We start from the raw sequence: 6,000 nt of genomic DNA on the forward strand, positions 1-6,000 counted from the left end.
CGAGATGTCCTTCCTGAGGTGCGGGGCCCAGGACTGAACGCAGTGCTCCAGATGGGGTCTGACCAAGCCTCTGTACAGCTGAAGCGTCACTTACAACCCTTTGTTATCCAACCCCCCCCGACCCCCGACCTCCCCCCTTGAGATAAAGGCCAACATCCCATTCGTCCTTTTGAGTGCTTTTTGTAGAACAGGAGGACCCGGGCACAGCCGAGTCCCAGTTGAAGCCAATCCAGGGCAAGTTTCAATGAGATTCAGATTTCAGCACGCTCTAGAAGGGAGGGGAGTTCAGACGTTGTTGTACTGCGTGCCGATTTAAACATGTAACAAACTACCATCGGCATTTCTGCGCAGTAACCATGGTACCTTGAAGAGGTGCTGCTGCCCGATACGAGTTCAAACCCCACCACGGCAGCTGGGGAATTTAAATTCAGTTAATTAAATTAAATCTGGAATAAAAAGCTAGGATCAGTATCGGATTGTCATTAAAAACCCATCTGGTTCCCTAATGTCCTTTCAGGGAAGGAAATCTGCCGTCCTTACCCGGTCTGGCCTGTATGTGACTCCAGACCCACAGCAGTGTGGTTGACTCTTAACTGCCCTCTGAAACGGCCTAGCAAGTCACTCAGTTGTAACAAACTGATATGAAAAACATTAATAAGAATAAAACCGGACAGGCCACCCGGCACCGGCTATGGACATGGCACACCCAGCCCAGTCGACCCTCACCAACATCTGGGGACTTGTGCCAAAATTGGGAGAGCTGTCCCACAGACTAGTCTTGCAACAGCCTGACATAGTCATAGGAGGCGACGCTTAAGATCATAATAATTAGGAGCAGGAGTAGGCCGTACGTCCCCCTCGAGCCTGCTCCGCCATTCAATGAGATCATGGCTGATCTTCGACCTCAACTCCACTTTCCCGCCCTATCCCCATATCCCTTGATTCCCTTAATATACGTATTAATATAATGTGCTTGTTGTCTTAAACTTCGGTCAATGTACATAGAAATGGTAAAACGTTCAGGCTTGGATTAGCAAGTCAATGCAATGGGAGCGATTTTAACCTGAGCACGGGGTCACTCTCCCCAGCAGCACACCAAGGGTCACGGGCAAGAGCAGAGTAGAAAACAACGTTCAGTGAAAAAGCAGGGGTCAGGTGCCAACCAACCTGTAGATTGTAGCAAGGAGGGAGGCAAGGAAGTGGGCGAGGAGGAGCTGCTGCAATCCAGCTCCCTGTCCCTACACTCTCCCATCAAACACTCCCAGGGCAGGTACAGCACGGGTTAGATACAGAGTAAAGCTCTCTCTACACTGTCCCATCAAACACTCCCAGGGCAGGTACAGCACGAGTTAGATACAGAGTAAAGCTCCCTCTACACTGTCCCATCAAACACTCCCAGGGCAGGTACAGCACGGGTTAGATACAGAGTAAAGCCCCCTCTACACTGTCCCATCACACACTCCCAGGGCAGGTACAACACGGGTTAGATACAGAGTAAAGCTCCCTCTACACTGTCCCGTCAAACACTCCCAGGGCAGGTACAGCATAGGTTAGATACAGAGTAAAGCTCCCTCTACACTGCCCCATCAAACACTCCCAGAGCAGGTACAGCACGGGTTAGATACAGAGTAAAGCTCCATCTACACTGTCCCATCAAACACTCCCAGGGCAGGTACAGCACGGGTTAGATACAGAGTAAAGCTCCCTCTGCACTGCCCCATCAAACACTCCCAGGGCAGGTACAGCACGGGTTAGATACAGAGTAAAGCTCCCTCTACACTGTCCCATCAAACATTCCCAGGGCAGGTACAGAACGGGTTAGATACAGAGTAAAGCTCCCTCTACACTGACCCATCAAACACTCCCAGGGCAGGTACAGCACGGGTTAGATACAGAGTAAAGCTCCCTCTACACTGTCCCATCAAACACTCCCAGGGCAGGTACAGCACGGGTTAGATACAGAGTAAAGCTCCCTCTACACTGTCCCATCAAACACAGCACGAGTTAGATACAGAGTAAAGTTCCCTCTACACTGTCCCATCAAACACTCTCAGGGCAGGTACAGCACGGGTTTGATACAGAGTAAAGCTCCCTCTACACTGTAGAGGTGCAGCACCTCAGAAAATTCTGCCCAATTACTAAACGGAGTATGAAAGATGCGCCAATAAACATGCATTTTAAATATTAGAACATATGTACAGTCAACTCCAGATGTGTCAATTTTTAACACTAATAAATTTTAAATTAGTCAACAATCTAAATTAAGTACTGTAGATAATAGAGCAAGTGGGAATTGAGTGCTGGACAATTTGAACCATTAGATAATTTAAGTGACTTTGAAATAAGGCTTGGCATTTATGATTTAACATCTCAATGACGTTTCCAACGTTCAATTAAATCAACGCACCCGCGTACTTATTTATCTCAGAGGAATTAAGGTAATTGGATACTTAAGATCTGCTTGTGCTTTATTGTTGAGCCTCACCTCACAAGACAGCCCACTGTTTGCAAGAAGACTGATCCCAAATGTAAAAGGGATGGGCCCTCAGGAAAGAATAGAGAGACTGTCAATGGAAAGGGCGTTGTGGGGCAGGGGGGGCATTGAGCTTTACAAAACATTAAATGGTACAGAACGAGAGGGCACAGATTTAAGGTGATTGGCAGAAGAACCATGTTTCCCCTTGTGGGGAAATCTAGAACTCGGGGGCACAGTCTCAGGGTAAAGGGTCGCCCTTTTAGAACTGAGATGAGGAGGAATTTCTTCTCTCAGAGGGTCGTAAATCTGTGGAATTCTCTGCCCCAGAGAGCCGTGGAGGCTGGGTCATTAAATACATTTGAGGTGGAGATAGACAGATTTTTTGCAAGATAAGGGAGTGAAGGGTTATGGGGAGCGGGCAGGGAAGTGGCTTTGAGCCCAAGAGCAGCCATGATCTTATTGAATGGCGGAGCAGGCTCAAGGGGCCAAGTGGCCTATTCCTGCTGCTATTTCTTATGTTCTTATGTAACCAGAGGCGACATGAGGAAAAACTTTTTTTACACGAGTGGTTAGGATTTTGAATGTACTGCCTGATAGGGCGGTGGAAACAGATTCAATAGTAACCTTCAAAGGGGAATTGGATAAATAGTTGAAGGAGAAAAAATTGCAGGGATATGGGGAAGGAGCAGGAGAGTGGGACTAACTGGATTGCTCTTCGAAAGAGCCGGCGCTGACTCAATGGGCCGAATGGCCTCATTCTGTGCTGTACTATCCTATGATTCTAAGATAAGGGAAACCCAGACTATTCAAAGTAAGTTAGGATGACGGGTCCAGAGGACATCTATAGACATCTATATCCATAATATATTAATCATTTTGCGTACACTTGCTGTCAACTTTTTCCATTATACATAGAGAAACATTATAAACTTCTGTATGCACATTTAGAATGGTAACTGGCTATGTAAACTTGTCACAGTGTAATGACACCCTCTCTCCCAATGGGGTCGCCACAGTGCCTCGACAGTCGGAAGAGTGACATCTTTTTTAACTTGTTCTCAAGATGGGGGTACCCTTACCTAACAAAAATCTGCCAATCGCAGTTCTGAAATTTTCAATTGACCCCCCCAGCCTCAACAGCTTTTTAGGGGAGAGTATTTCAGATTTCCACTGCCTTTTGTGTGAAGACGTGCTTCCTGACATCACCCCTTGAACGGCCTGGCTCTAATTTTAAGATTATGCCCCCTTGTTCTGGACTCCCCTCCACCAGAGGAAATAGTTTCTCTCTCTCTCTCTACCCTATCACATCCTTTCAACACCTCGACTAGATCACCCCTTAATCTTCCATACTCCTTGGGAATACAACCTGTCCTCATAATTTAACCCTTTTAGCCCCGGTATCATTCTGTTGAATCTGCGCTGCCCCCCCTCCAAGGCCAAGATATCCTTCCTGAGGAGCAGTGCCCGGAACTGAACGCTCAAGGTGGGATCGGACCGAGGCTCCTAAATACAATCCAAGCGACTCACAAGATGGTGATCGGAGACAGCAAAAGGCAACCCCCTTGCCCGCCCCTAAACACGCCAGGCTATGCGCTGCTAAAAAGTGAAAGCACTGATCAAAAAACATGTCTGCACTGTAAGCGTTTATTAAATTTGCCATGTATCGCCTACCGACACGGCAGTCGCCAACTCTGGTTGGGTGCATTCCAGGAGGTCGTCAATCACATAACCTCCCGCCCCCGACAGCCGCGCCCCCAGGCTCCTGCCATTGGTCCGCCCGACTGGTCCAACCTCACGACACCCCGCCAATTGGGAAAGCAAACAGTCTCTAGTTACCCGACCGAAAGATTGTGGTCCGTTTGCCAAAAAGCCTTCGCTCCGCGCCCCCCCCTTTCCCATCTCCCAATTTTTTTTAGCTCGTGCTCCAAGGAAAGGCACGTCATTTTTTTTTCTATAATTCTCCCTGCTTTGCCCACGACCCGGAGACCAACCTGGTCATTCCTGGAGGCTCCAGGGCAATCCTGGGAGGGTTTGGTAACCCCTTTCCGCAGCAGGGATTGAATGAACCCTGGTTTTATTTAGTACAGAAACAAAACAGAGAGGGAGGGATTTGTGCAGAAGCTCGACCTCTTCTCCCAACCCCTCAACTGGTACAACAGGCAGCTAGAGAGAGGAGAGGAAAACTATTTAGGCACAGGCTTTGCTTCTGTCGGACACAAGAGGAGGAGAAGGGGGGGGCGCTGCAAATTGCGCAGCATGATCCCAAATCTGCCATTGCCATTGCTCGAGAATCCGGGTAAATCTTGTGCAGACGGAGGAAATGATACAATGTGACCGATTCGCGGGTGTAGCAATTAAGTGTTTGTGTGTGTGTATCTCTCTCTCTCTTTCTCTGTGTTCACGTTGCAAATTTCACTGAATTTGACCACATCCTCCAAATATCCCCCCCCGCCCCCGCCTCCGCCTCATTTTGCAGAGACTCTGGGCCAGCGATCAGGAGAAATGCGAGTCTTGCAATGTAAAGCTGGCTGTTGAAACGTTTGTCAGGCAGCCTGTGAGACTGGCAACATATTGGGACATGTTGCTGCAGATTTCTGTCTCTGGTTACAGAGGAAGTGAAATTGCGCAGAACCTTGATCCTGGTGCAATGTCTGAAGGATTTTTTTTGTGTCCACATATAGGAAGGAACCCACCCTCTCCCCTACTTATCTGTAAGCACTCACCTGCAAGATCAGGGGACACACACACTCTGGACAGCCGCACCTTCTCTTCTCTTTTCTGTTCCAGCTCCTCTCTCTATCTATCTCTGTGCACTTGGCTGCTTTGCGGGGAGGTTTACAACTAAGATAAAAACACACAACACAGATCTCTGCCAGTCGCCATCTTCCTGTGACGCAGAAACTGCAGCTAATTTCGGTCCTGAGATTGAAATTCAATCTGTGTGTGGAAAGAGAGAGAGTAATTTATTATATAAAATAATGTTCAGCCCACTTCATGTGTGCTGTTGTCTCGCAAGGCTGCACGATTACAGCAGGCTGATGCGGTTATGCAATGCAGACAAGCAACATAAATACTCCAGGAAGGAATTGCATTGCAAAATACTATTTTTTAAAAAAATATTGTTAGTTGTGAACTATTTAGAACCACGTTGTTACTGAGAGTGCAGTTAACTTTCTGGGATTTAAATTTCCCTTATCAGGGAAAGGAAAGATAATGAACGGAGAGGTTTAAGGGACTCACTAAGAGACTTTGAGGTAATAGATATTTTTTTTGTCGGATTGTTTCTGGGAATTTTTTTTTAATCCAAAAGCAGGAAAAACAATGACATCATTGCATGAATGCTTACATTCACCTCTGACTTTTTCTTAAAGAGTGGCGTTAACCCGTTTATAATAAAGAACCTGCAATTATACGGCGGGCGCCTGGTCGGGGCCTGGGGATGTCCCATAACAATTTTTTCCAAGTGCAGCCAATTCGCGCACAGCAAGATCCCATGGGCAGTGAATGAGACAAATGGCCAAATA

At 47.4% G+C, this 6,000-nt stretch overlaps 1 protein-coding gene across 1 annotated transcript in view; it reads right to left on the reverse strand.

Moving 5' to 3' along the window:
- The window catches only part of LOC147095736 (uncharacterized), a 49,767-nt gene extending 44,357 nt beyond the window's left edge, over positions 1-5,410 (reverse strand). Inside the window, exon 1 of the mRNA XM_085974784.1 lies at positions 5,200-5,410. The gene's annotated coding sequence lies outside the window, so the exon portion shown is untranslated. The remainder of the gene's footprint in view (positions 1-5,199) is intronic.
- Between the last annotated feature and the right edge of the window lie 590 nt (positions 5,411-6,000).

Source organism: Somniosus microcephalus, unplaced genomic scaffold (assembly GCF_052327205.1).
Source record: "Somniosus microcephalus isolate GS21.2 unplaced genomic scaffold, FLI_Smic_1.0 unresolved_chr1, whole genome shotgun sequence".
NCBI lineage: Eukaryota > Metazoa > Chordata > Chondrichthyes > Squaliformes > Somniosidae > Somniosus > Somniosus microcephalus.